This window comes from Phacochoerus africanus, chromosome 1, assembly GCF_016906955.1.
Source record: "Phacochoerus africanus isolate WHEZ1 chromosome 1, ROS_Pafr_v1, whole genome shotgun sequence".
Taxonomy (NCBI): domain Eukaryota; kingdom Metazoa; phylum Chordata; class Mammalia; order Artiodactyla; family Suidae; genus Phacochoerus; species Phacochoerus africanus.
In genome coordinates, this window is record NC_062544.1 from 55,212,183 (window position 1) to 55,225,007 (window position 12,825).

Here is a 12,825-nt window from a genome sequence, read left to right on the forward strand (position 1 = left end):
AGAAGAGACCCAACTAAATGGAAGAGAAAAATATTAAATTTGGATTAAGAAGTAGATTAGATTAATAACTCAAAGCTTTTACCTCTACAATTCCAGTTGCCCTGTGCTTCTGACTACAGCCTAAGGCAGCCATTCAGAATCTTCAATTGCCACCTGTTCTGGACCAAATGCAGCATAGCTCACAATGCTGTTACTCACCAACGTCATCATAAGTCCAAGTCTCACAGGTCCCTTGCATGGATGCCAATCCCCGATTCTTCTGTAATGTCATTATTCTGACTTTATCTTCCACCCTTCCCCATCCTCTTCAAATGCTCTCGTTCTGGCATCTGAACTCCTAGCCTATCCTCAGCAATTGTTCCCGCATCCTCAACCTCTTTGAAAATTCCCTCTTCTTTATTGCTGCAAAGGAAATTGGAGCAATACATTTCTGCCTGCTTCCCTCTCAAGTACAGATGTATCTTATCCTCTATTTTCTATGCTCCTTGGGTTTGGAAATTGAGTTTTCTCCCATTGTCACTCCCAAAATGTTTCAAATCTTCTTTCAAAATTGCTTCTTTTTTAAAGTGTATATCTCACTATGCCATGATATATCATCTACCAAACTCTCAAACTCTGTCTCATTGATGGACTTTGTTACTCCATTCATCCATCACTGTCACTTTAACATTCACAGATAGCCATCCAACATTCTGCTCTCTCATTGCTTAGACCCTTCAGGACCAACAGTCTTTCTTCCTTCTTATCCCAAATCTCCATTTCAGCCAGACCTGTCTTTGCTACTTACTTATATTTTCCTATCCTCTTTTCTTAAGCTAGTGTCAACATATTGACTCTGCCACTTTTTTTCATTATCCATAGGCTCTTTCTAAGTCCCTACCTTCTTCCTTATCAAGCATAGAGTCCATAGTCAAAAACTATAAGGACTCCATTACAAAAATTCTTCTTTCATAATACTGGACTGGATGGACTTTAATCCCAGTTAAACTCAACTATCTGCATACTTGACACAGCTGTCCCAAAGCAGCTAAAATCCTTGGACAGATTCTACATACTTGCAGACACTGTAAATTTGTGTTCATACTAATGAGCATTATGGTGCTTCAACACTCAGTAAATTAATTTTCTACTCTGAGACGCCTTAGCTCCTTAAATCTGTAAAACTCAATAGTCTTCCACAAACAGTTGTCAACTCATATTTCATGTAAAAAGAATAGATTAAATCTCAAAAGAAAAAATAAATAAAAGATCCAGACTCATCTTTCTACTACCAGTTTCCTCAAACTACCACCATTCATCTACACACACAATTCTGTTCTTGCTTATCTTTCTAATGGAATTAGAGTCCCCTTTTCTAGCTAAGTCTGTCCTCACCCTTGTGCCCTAGATCGTTCTTTGCCTTTATAAAAATATTTCTCTTGAAATAATATCCTATTTGTTTCCTACACTATCAATTTCTCTCTCTATGCTGGAGGATCATTTTTCAGGTTATAAATATAGATTAATGTCTTCGTCATAAAAACAAACAAAAAGCCTCCTTTAATTTGTTAGGAGTTTCCAGCATCAACTGTGTGTCCTAGAGCTCCTTCACAGAAAAATCCTCCCAAGACTTGTCTAGACCTATTTTTCCCACTTTCTTATGTCACATTTTCTTCTCAATCCACTGTAGTTGGAGTTTAATCATCATCATTTTTTTAAATTGGCTTTGTTCCAGATTACCAATAACTTGAGTCTTGTCAAAGCCAATAGCCACTTCTCTGCCTTCATTTTACTGTGATAATTCCTCAGAGTTAACCACACATTCCCTTTTTTTTGCATATTTATTCTCCAGTTCTGGGATCACAGTCTTAGCTTTCTTCATACTTTATTGGATACCTTTTCTGTATGCGTATGTCTGTCTGTCTGTCTCCCCTAGCTACTCTTCTGCCCCACGATATCTATGTTGATGTCCCAAGGCCAATGTCTGTATCTTGAGACTGCATCTTTTTCCCATAAATTCTACAGCTTAATGTACCTCATATTAAAGATTTTCAAGTTTACATCTTGATTTTCAACCTCTCTTCTAAACTCCAGACTTGAATATCTAGCGGTTCAATTCCCACGTGAGATGGAAGTCCAATAAACCAATCAGGTTTGGTATGCTTACATCTTCAGAATCTTAAGGTCTTTTTGCAAGCATTATCTCCCTGCTGAGATTTCCAAACACACCTATATAAAAGAGCAAATTGGACTTAAGCATTCCTGTTTTCCTTGTAACATTCACATTTTTTCTTTACACTTATCACAATCTGATAGGTATTGTATTATACTCATTATAATATATTTATTATCTGTCTTCCCCCACAAGAAAACTAGCTCCATAAAGATAGAGACTTATTCTGTTGCCTTCAGGTGTATTTCCAGTGCTAAGTATAGTCATGAGCTGCTAATAGGCACTCATAAATATTTGTTAAATTATTATCTCTCATAAGTCTTTCTTATTCGGAAAATGACACCATTATATACCCATTTGCTCAGAACAAAAGTCCCCAGAATTATACTTAATTCTTTTCTTTTATCTCACCCTCCACATTACATCCTGTCAGTCTAATTCAAAATGCATCCCAAATCTTAACATTTCTCACTGTCTTACTTGCTACTCACTTTTAGTTCAAGACAACACCATATCTCACTGGGCTATTTTTGTTGGTTCTTCACCATTTCCTCTGGACCCTAATTTTGCCCCCTCGCCCAAGAGAGCCTTCTGCACACAACATTGAGTGTTTTTTCTAAGTCATAAATCTGATCCCACCGCATCTGTATTCAAAATCCTTTAATGGCTTCCACTGAAGCTCTATACATTCCAAACTACTCAACACAGTATGTGAGGTCCTACACAATTTCCCCTTTGTCCATATCACCATCCTTATCTCTCAGCACTACTCCTAATCTTTTCCTTTGAACACACCATGAACATTCCCATCTCAAGTTCCTCTGCTTGGAACGCTTCCCTGGAATCTTTACCTAGTTGATTTCTTCTTCTTATAACTTGGAACTTAAATGACACCTCTTCAAGCCTTCTGTGTCCACCATTTCTAAAGAAATAAGTTTGTTCCTGCCTCCAAGCACTGGCATATTTTTCCCTGGGTCTTCCACACATAAGTATGGAAAAAATCTCAAATTTGTTTCTTGTGTGTGTTTGCTTGCTTTCATTTAATATCTATATCTATCTCCACCCAGAAGACTGTAAACTCCTAGTGAGCTGGGACTGTCTTATTTGCCACTCTATGTCCAGGACCTAGAACCGCATCTAGTAGTAGATGCTCAAGAAATATTGGCTTTCTGGCTGACTAATTTAGATCTGTAAAAAATGATTAAATCTCAGACCACACCATTAACTCATTTTGTGGCTGGGTAAATAAATTTAACATCACCACATGCTAGTTTTCATAATGTAACAATAATAGACCTATAAATTATAAGACTACAATGAATGTCAACTGTGATCACAAATTGAAAGTTCTGGGTAACTCATAAAGTACTCCAATCACCACCTATACAGATTGTCTGCATTATTAAACTTCTTTAAAGACTAATTGGAGTTTTATACAAAGCATAGGCCAGGAAAATGACAGTTTTTACAATGGAAATATGTGCTTTTTTATAATAGTATTTGATCTTTGAAATAGTGTGTTACTGTGTTACTCTATTTCGATGATAAGAAAATAATACTCAACATTAGTTGTCATGCAACCTATTGTAATTTTATTTTATTAAAGGGGGAACATCCATAAAGAAGAATTTTGTTCAGTGTTCTTAATTAGATTTTGAATTCCCAGACATGATACTTATGAAAAATATACCAGTATGCCTCACCACAATGGCCCTTTCTGGTTGTATCATTTTACCAGCTACCTGCACAAATGCCTAGAGTTCAGTCATGGGAAAACCCTTGGGTCAAAAAACGGAAATAAAGGCTACACTTCAGTGGAATGGCAAACTGTTAAATACAAATTGCAACTCCTACACAAATAAAGATACCAATTATCCAATTAAAATGACAACTATGTAAATCTGTAAATACATAGATTAAATTTTGACCAGAGGGTAGGAAGATTTACTGGAAAATTAAATGACCTGAGTTGTTCTGTTGAATTGAAAGTAAAGCAGTGATCAGGATGCAAGAAATGCAAATTCTATTCTTGGATTTAGAATTTATTAACTCGTATGGAATCTTCCACCTCTCTGGGGATCAATTTATTTTCCATAAAGATGAAAGGTATCCAGGGCCTAGGTGATCCCCAAGGTCTTTCCACTTCTGGAATTGGATTCCCATGAACATCTAAGAGAGCAGCTCCAGGATGGGAGACGCTATAGACCAAAAAAAGACAGTGATAAGAAGCTATCAGGACACTGTAAATCAGCTGAAATGGAAAAAATAAAAATCATTATAAAAAAATAAGTAAATCTACCTCCAAAAAAAAAAAAAAAGAAAAGAAAAGAAAAAGAAGCAGCTATTAGGGCCTGGGTACAGGCATCATTTAGACAAAAGGAAATCCGGGTTGGCCCTGATTCAATTCCTAGCTTCAGTGCAAGCTCTCTGAATGACCTCTGGGAATTTCTGCTTTATTTTGGTTCCCCAAACGCCAGAGAGTTTTGAAAATTAAATGAGATAAGGGTGGGAAAGCACCTTTCCCTTCTGGAAAATTCCAAAGGAAAATTATAAATAGTTGCTATACCCCCATAATCTCAGTGTTGCTCATGGGTATTTATTTAAATATGTGCCCAGACTTTTGCTATCATAGATGACATCAGAGATGACAGATTACTTCTCTATTTATCAGGCTCTGAAAGGAATTACACACTTTACACAACATGTTGGGAAAATCAGAACTCCCTAACTGAAAAGAAAACAACTCTGGACATTGTAATATTAAAGAAATATAGCTCTACTAAAGCATGAGTTTAAGAAATTCATCTTCAGGAGTTCCCGTCATGGCTCAGTGGTTAACAAATCCGACTAGGAACCATGAGGTTGTAGGATCGATCCCTGGCCTTGCTCAGTGCATTGAGGATCCAGTTTTGCCTTGAGCTGTGGTGTGGGTTGCAGATGCAGCTTGGATCCCGAGTTGCTGTGGTTCTGGCATAGCCTGGCCACTACAACTCTGATTCAACCCCTAGCCTGGAAACCTCCATATGCCGTGGGTGCAGCCCTAAAAAGACAAAAAAAAAAAAAAAGAAAGAAAGAAATTCATCTTCAGTAGAAGTAGACTTTTCCAGGTTGAGTGAATTAACACTGCATTCATAAATTTCTCTGGAAACTTGATACTTTTCCATTTTCCCGAAAATCCGCTTGAATAACTGCGTATTTATGGCTTTTTTATACTCCCCCCCAAATTCTCCTGGTATAACTGCTGTATATCTATTCTTCTCTAGATATACAGCAGTTAATCACATTTTAGGTTCATTGGTAAACATAGCCAATCCAAAGTAAGTTTAACTATCAGTGAAAAAAATATTTGGGGTCCAGGTTTAGTCTAGTTTTGCCACATGGTGTTTGCTAAGGGCCTACCTCTTAGCTACGCCAGTTAATGAAGGAGTTATGCTCTGAACCTGGAAGTTTAGTGGTCAGATGTTCTAACAAAGAAAAAGCTGTATTCTATTTTAAAAGTGTTGAGAACATTAAAAATTAAATCAACTTTTGATTCAATTATCTTTTTTCTTTTTCTCGCTTCATATTTATATAGAGAGATAAGAATTCATTTAAAACTATAATTAATTAAAAATAATAACTTAAAGGGAGTTTCTGTTGTGGCACAGTGAAAACAAATCCAGCTAGTATCCATGAGGATGTAGGTTTAATCCCTCGCCTCACTCAGTAGGTCGGAGTTGCGGCATTGCCTTGAGCTGCCATGTAGGCCGGCAGCTATAGCTCCAATTCGACCCCTGACCTAGGAACTTCTATGTGCCGTGGGTGCGGCACTAAAGAGCAAAATAATAGTAATAACTTAAGGCGGTCCTGCTATGGCACAATGGGTTAAGAATCTCACTGCAGCCATTTGGGTTGCTGCAGAGGCACAGGTTCAATCTCTGGCCCGGTGCAGTGGGTTAAAGGATCTAAAATTGTTACAGCTGCAGGATGCAACCCAGATTCAGCTCCCAGCCCAGGAATTTCCATATGCTGCAGATGCAGACACAAGTAATAATAATAATAATTTAAAATCCCAGAGATGAGTGTTACAAATGCATTATAGCTATCCTACCGCAAACCTCCCCTGGCTTTCAACTTTCCAGAAATACAAAGGGAAATGGAAGACAGGAGCAAAAGGAGATGATGACAGAAAGAATGAAAGTGAGAGAGGGTTCAAGAAGGTAGAGGAGGAAAAGACAGAGTAAAAGAAGAAAGAGAAATAAATTGAGAAAATAAGGGCAGGAAAATGAGGCAGTAGGATGAGTGATAATTAAAGGACTTGCTGATTTTTGTTTCCATCCCTTCTTACTTGATACTTTGTGCCTGATTTAAAAAAAAAAAAAAGTGTTTTTCGATTATTTTGCCTCATAGGACCTGAGTTTCTTCTTCCATTCAACTCACAAACAGTTGGTGGCAGGGATGATTTTTTATATCATTGCCTCTTTGCAAAATCTAGTAGATCTCTAGGGAGAAGACAAGTGCTTCAACTTCCAAGATGTTATGATTACACACTGATTATCTTTTCTAGGTGTTGATATTACCCAGACTCATGCTCCCAGTGGTGAAATGAGCTTGGTAATCTTCATGTTAGTAAATTCCATGACATATACAATCTTTATGTACTCTCAATGAAAATGTACAAAGGTGTGAACAGTGCAGGCATAGTAGGATGATGAGATGATATTATTGTTTTTATTGTTAATATTTTAGCTTATTTTGCTTGTCTTTTATTTTAGGTGCTAGCATTGGCCTATGGGAAGAAGAGGCAAAATATAAGGAGACTTTAGGTTCCAGGGCTGACTCAGCCCTCAACTAGCTTTAAGAACTTAAGATATCCTCAAGGAACAGTTTGTTTTTTAATATGTAAATTCAAAATATAGTATCTTCATACTGGTTTCATTTTTTAAAAATTTAGTTGATTTACAAAGTTCTGTTAGTTGCAGTATACAAAAAAGTTATTCAGTTACATGTATACATTATTTTCAGATTCTTTTCTATATAGGTTTTTACAAGACATTGTATGTAGTTCACTCTGCTATACTGTAAATCCTTGTTGTTTGTCTATTTTATATATAGTACTATGTATCTGTTAATCCCAAACTCCTAACTTATCCCTTCTACCCCTTTCCCTTTTGGTAACTGTGTTTGTTTTCTATGTCTATGAGTCTGTTTCTGTTTTGTAAATAAGTTCATTTGTATCAATTTTTTTTTAGATTCTACATGTAATGATATCATGATACTTATCTTGTCTGACTTACTTCATTTAGTATGATAATCTCTAGGTCCATCCATGTTATTGCAAATGGAATTATTTTATTCTTTTTATAGCTGAGTAATATTCCTGAGTAATAGTGTATGTATATATACTACATCTTCTTTATCCATTCGTTTGTCAGTGGACACTTTGGTACTTCTATGTCTTGGCTATCATACATAGTGCAATGAACATTAGGGTGCATGTATCTTTTTGAATTAGAGTTTTTGTCTTTTCTGGATATATACTCAGGAGTGGGATTACATGATCATATAGTAATTCTATTTTTAGTTTTTTTAAGAAACCTCCATACTGTTCTCCATAGCGGCTACCATACTTTTTCTTATTTGTTCTGCTTTATAAGCTGAAAAAAACCCAAAAATGCTGGTCATTGTTACTGTTTTTTGTAGTCATGTTACCGACAACATAGTGGTATAATAACTTATTTTCCTTTTGTCAGGTTCACTGCACCAGTTTATCCCCTTTCTTTTTTTTTTTTTTCTTTTTTTTTGGTGGCGGGGGTGGGGGTGGGGGGCTGCACCCATGGCATATGGAGGTTCCCAGGCTAGGGGTCCAGTCGGAGCTGTAGGTGCTGGCCTATGCCACAGCCACAGCAACGCGAGATCCAAGCTGTGTCTGTGACCTACACCATAACTCACGGCAACACCAGATCTTAACCCACTGAGCCAAGCCAGGGATTGAACACACATCCTCATGGATGCTAGTCGGGTTCGTTAACTGCTGAGCCACAATGGGAACTCCCCCTTTTTTTTCTCAATAAATGTCAGTTGTTTTACTATGATGAGGACAAGACAGACAACACTTTTTCATAACACCATTACATTCATGCTAAAGATAACAATGCTTCCTTTGCTATAAATGCTACTTGATCTTTTTAAAACATGTTATTTACTGTTCTTGGAATATCTGGGCATGCTTAATGAAATAAAAGATTATGAAACATTCCAATTTTTTGTACTTAAGTATCTAATCTTATATAATTTACACTCAGCTTAAGACATGCACTACATGCACTACTCAAGACATGCACTACAACCATATAATAGATTGTGTCATCAATATGACGTCCTTAGCATCTTATATATTATGTTCTCACTTTAAGTCCTACTCACTAAAATTAAAACAGCCCAGGATAATGAACATGCAGTTCATTAAAAAGGAATACCAACAGCCAAAAACAACACTGATATGTCAACCTAATTTATAATGAAAGAAACTACATATTTAAAAAATAAGGTATCGAGAGTTCCCCTTGTGGCTCAGCAGTAACAAACCAGACTGGTATCCATGAGGATGCCAGCTTGATCCCTGCCCCTGCTCAGTGGGTTAAGGATCCAGCATTGCTGCAAGCTGCGGTGTAAGGTGCAGATACAGCTCGGATCTGGCATTGCTGTGGCTGTGGCATAGGCCGGCAGCCGCAGCTCGGATTCAACCACTAGTCTGGGAACTTCCATATGCTGCAGATGTGGCCCTAAAAAAAGCAAAAAATGAAAAATGAGAATAGAGATAAAAATAAAAAATAAAAAGGTATCATTTTCCCCCTATAGTGGCAATTTTTTTTTTTTTTTAAGATCATATCTACAGATGACCAGGGAGAATGTAGGTGGAGTTAAAAGAGTGGTCACACATGTAACACTAGCTGGAAGTGTAAATCGTAGAGCCTTTTTAGAGAACGATTTGTCCAGCTTTTTAAGGCCCTAAAAATGTTTATTTAATCCCTTTGAACCAGTCATTCCACTTATAGAAATCTACTTTCTTAAGGACATAATTAAGCATGTACCTCAAAATATGGTTACAGGGATATTCAGTGTAATACTGTTTATAGTAAGAACTACAGACATTCAACATGTCTAACACAGAGAAAAGAAGGAGTAATTGTGGCACACCTCCTTGTCGCAGGCAGTGGTGGGCTTGCTTCCCCGTGACATCATTCCTCCAGACCTTGCCTTAGCTTCTTCCTCACCAAGAGTCTACTTCCCAAGAGGCCAAAGTGTCAGAGTTCAGCTTTCTCAGTGACCTGAGTCAGTAGAAACTTTGGGGAAATCTCCTGGGGGCTTTTAAGAGGAAAAAGTCTTCCTCACTGATAAAAATGTGATGTCAGAGGGAAAACAGCCTTTCCTGCCTTTTAGATGCCATTTTTATGAAGATGTGAAGCTGAAAGTTACAGCAGCAGCTCTTATAACCATGAGGGAGACAAGCCTAAGGCAAAACCAATAAATTCAGGCCCAGGCCAAAAAAAAAAAAATATATATATATATAGATAGATAGATAGATAGATAGATAGATAGATAGATCGATCCTTAGTGACACCTCTGAATTGTATGTTAGGTGAGAAAATAAATATCCTTGTTTATAAGTCAATTATGTGATGTTCCCGTTATGGCTCAGTAGTAATGAACCCAACCCATACATGAGAATGCAGGTTCTATCTCTGACTTTGCTCAGTGGGTTAAAGATCCAGCATTGCTATGAGCTGGGGTGTAGGTCGCAAATGTGGCTCAGTCTGGTGTTGCTGTGGCTGTGGTGTAGGTCAGCAGCTGCAACTCTGATATGACCCCTGGCCTGGGAACTTCCATATGCCGTGGGTGCAGCCTTTAAAAAAAAAAAAGTTGGTTTCATTTGAACATTTTTACCTCTGGTCAAAAGCATCCTGAGAGTAGACATACAACACAGTACTTTAGAGCCACTAAAAAGTTATGCTACAGAAGTATATTTATAAATAGTAGATGTACAGTTAAGAGAAAAAAAAAACAGTATGTTCACACTGAAGAAAAGCAAGGATATTAATATGGAATCATTTGCCAAGAAAAAGGCCTAGGAAAATACTCTAGGTTTTAGGAATAGTGCCTTTTGAAATATTATTTTGGAAAGACAGAAATCTGAATGTTTCCTTTTTGTGTATTTTCAATTTTTTCTACAATGATCGTGTATCACTTTAAGATTCTATCGCCAATTTCTATTTCTTCAGTCAACCCAATGAGATCTGGGGGAGCAAGAAGAGGTAAACGTATGCCTAGTGAGCCATCTTCAACTCAGGAGCGTGCCTTTTTAATAGGAAAAGTTGTTTCTTCTTTTTTAAACTATTTGGTGAATATAATTTGATGCCATCAGGTGTTTATTTTTTAGTGAATACAGAAGATTACAGTTTCCGTTTCTCTTTGTTACTTAGAAAATCATGTCACGACTTTGTACCATTTCACATTGGAATTTCCTCTGTGAAACAAAAATGGGCCCCAAATCCTATGATCCTCAGGGGTCATAGGAACAGCACATGATGTTAAATGATAAACGTGAGAATACCTAACTGCCTCTGGGTTGGTTTAGAATCATCTTGAGATGTAACATCCTGATGTCTAGATCCACTGGGTTTCCTAACAGCTTACTACAACAAAAGGGTGCTCATCTATTTTTTTTTAATTTATTTTATTGGGGTATAGTTAATTTACAATGTTGTATTAACGTCATGTTTACAGCAAAGTGGATCAGTTATACATATACATATATTTGTTCTTTCCCTCCTACAGGTTATTATATAACATCAAGTAAACCTCCCTACACTATATAGTAGGTCCTTGTTAGTTATCTATTTTACATATAGTGGTGTGGTAGTTAATCCCATGCTCCCAATGTATTCCCCCCTCCACTACAGTTCACTCTTTGGTAATCCAAAATTTAATTTTTAAATCTTTGAGTTTGTTTCTATTTTACAAATAAGTTCTTTTGTATCACTTTTATTAGATTCACATAGTTGCTCATCTATTTTGCTTTCCTCAAATGTTGATTCTTTTTCTTCTTCCCCATCCAGAAACAAACATATTTTTAATTAACTTGGCCTATATCCAGGTTTAATGGGGATATATCAAATTCAAGCTATTGCAATTCAAATCCTAACCCAACACCTATGGCTTTTATGACGCTTTCTTGCAGCCCCCAATACCTATAAAACATATCCAGCTGAATCTACTTGTCCTTAAAGCTTCTGATTGCTTCCCATTCTTTGTTGGTAAACTTTCTTTTCATAAGATGAACAGGATTCTGAAATTGAACTGCAACCTGGAGAACTAGTCTTCATTGTATCAATTCCAATTTAGAACTCAGGTTCCCCAGCAAGCACGGTACAGTCTCCTTGATGAGAAATGTTAAAGTTGAAATTGGGGTAAGGATTCAATTAGTCTTTTTCAAGAACTGGTTTTCCTTTTTTTTTTTTTTTTTTTGCTTTTTAGGGTCACACCAGTAACATATGGAGGTTCCCAGGCTAGGGATCCGGTCGGAGCTATAGCTGCTGGCCTACGCCACAGCCACAGCAACGCAAGATCTGAAGCAAGTCTGCGGCCTACATCACAGTTTACAGCAATGCTGGATCCTTAATCCACAGAATGAGGCCAGAGATTGAACCCACAACGTCATGGTTCCTAGTCGGATTCATTTCCACTGTGCCATGACGAGAACTCCCTGGTTTTCTTTGTAAACAAATATTATTTCAAGGTGTATTCAATTTCTCTGGAACTAATTTCCTTCTCATCAGACAACCAACCAAGGCTGCCTCTGTGTCCGATGCAAAGACGAACTAGCCAAGGCACTCCTTCTCCTCAGGCTAGATTGGTCACTGATGGCACCACCAGCAAAGCCATTTGGCTTGGCTGGGTAGCCAAGTGCTGCATGGAAAGGTCCAGCACATGCTCTCAGCTCCTGGCACGAAGCAGAATTCTACCCTATCTCATAAGTATTTATGTGTGGCATTTAAGGAGGTGTTTTGGTGCAGTTGTCCTCCCTATGACCCACTCTTCCTCATTTGTAATTTTTTCAGTCCTTGGCAATTGATCTGTAGTTCCCTTTGTTACAATTCACTTAAGCCTCTGGAATCTCCAACTAAGACTATAGCTCTGTTTGCATGGGCAGTGAACTGTTCCTCATATTCAAGGGAGGCAATGAGGTTAAACTAACCTGTTTATAATAACAACCATGTGTTGCTATGAGATATGCCATGACAGGACTGAAAATCATTCTCTTGGTCATACAAGCAGAAGGTATAAATAAGGCAGCCAGAGAGGTTTTATTTGTGTTAGCAACAGATGCAGAAGAGCAAAATAGCTACTCCAGTAATGCTGCCCATATGGTGGTACAAACAAAAGAAAGACCTAGCAGTCCTGGGCTAAGTGAATTAGTGCCCCTGCATGATGCCATGGCCCAGGGCAGAGTTTTGTTCTTCTTCTATGATGTCTTTTCAGTGCCAGATATCTTGTCGGTCCCACTAACAAGGAGCCAGGCTGCCTGTGCTCTGAGTTGGATATATTTCAAGGATGGCAATTGCCTTACTCACAGGTTGTTGGTGTGATATTTCCTTTGACATTAGATGCTCTTTGGGGTCTGGACAATGCAA

The 12,825-nt window shown here is 37.6% G+C and overlaps 1 pseudogene; it reads right to left on the minus strand.

The window, feature by feature from the left end:
• Positions 1-10,623: 10,623 nt before the first annotated feature.
• On the minus strand, positions 10,624-12,123 carry LOC125138163 (L-aminoadipate-semialdehyde dehydrogenase-phosphopantetheinyl transferase-like; annotated as a pseudogene).
• Between the last annotated feature and the right edge of the window lie 702 nt (positions 12,124-12,825).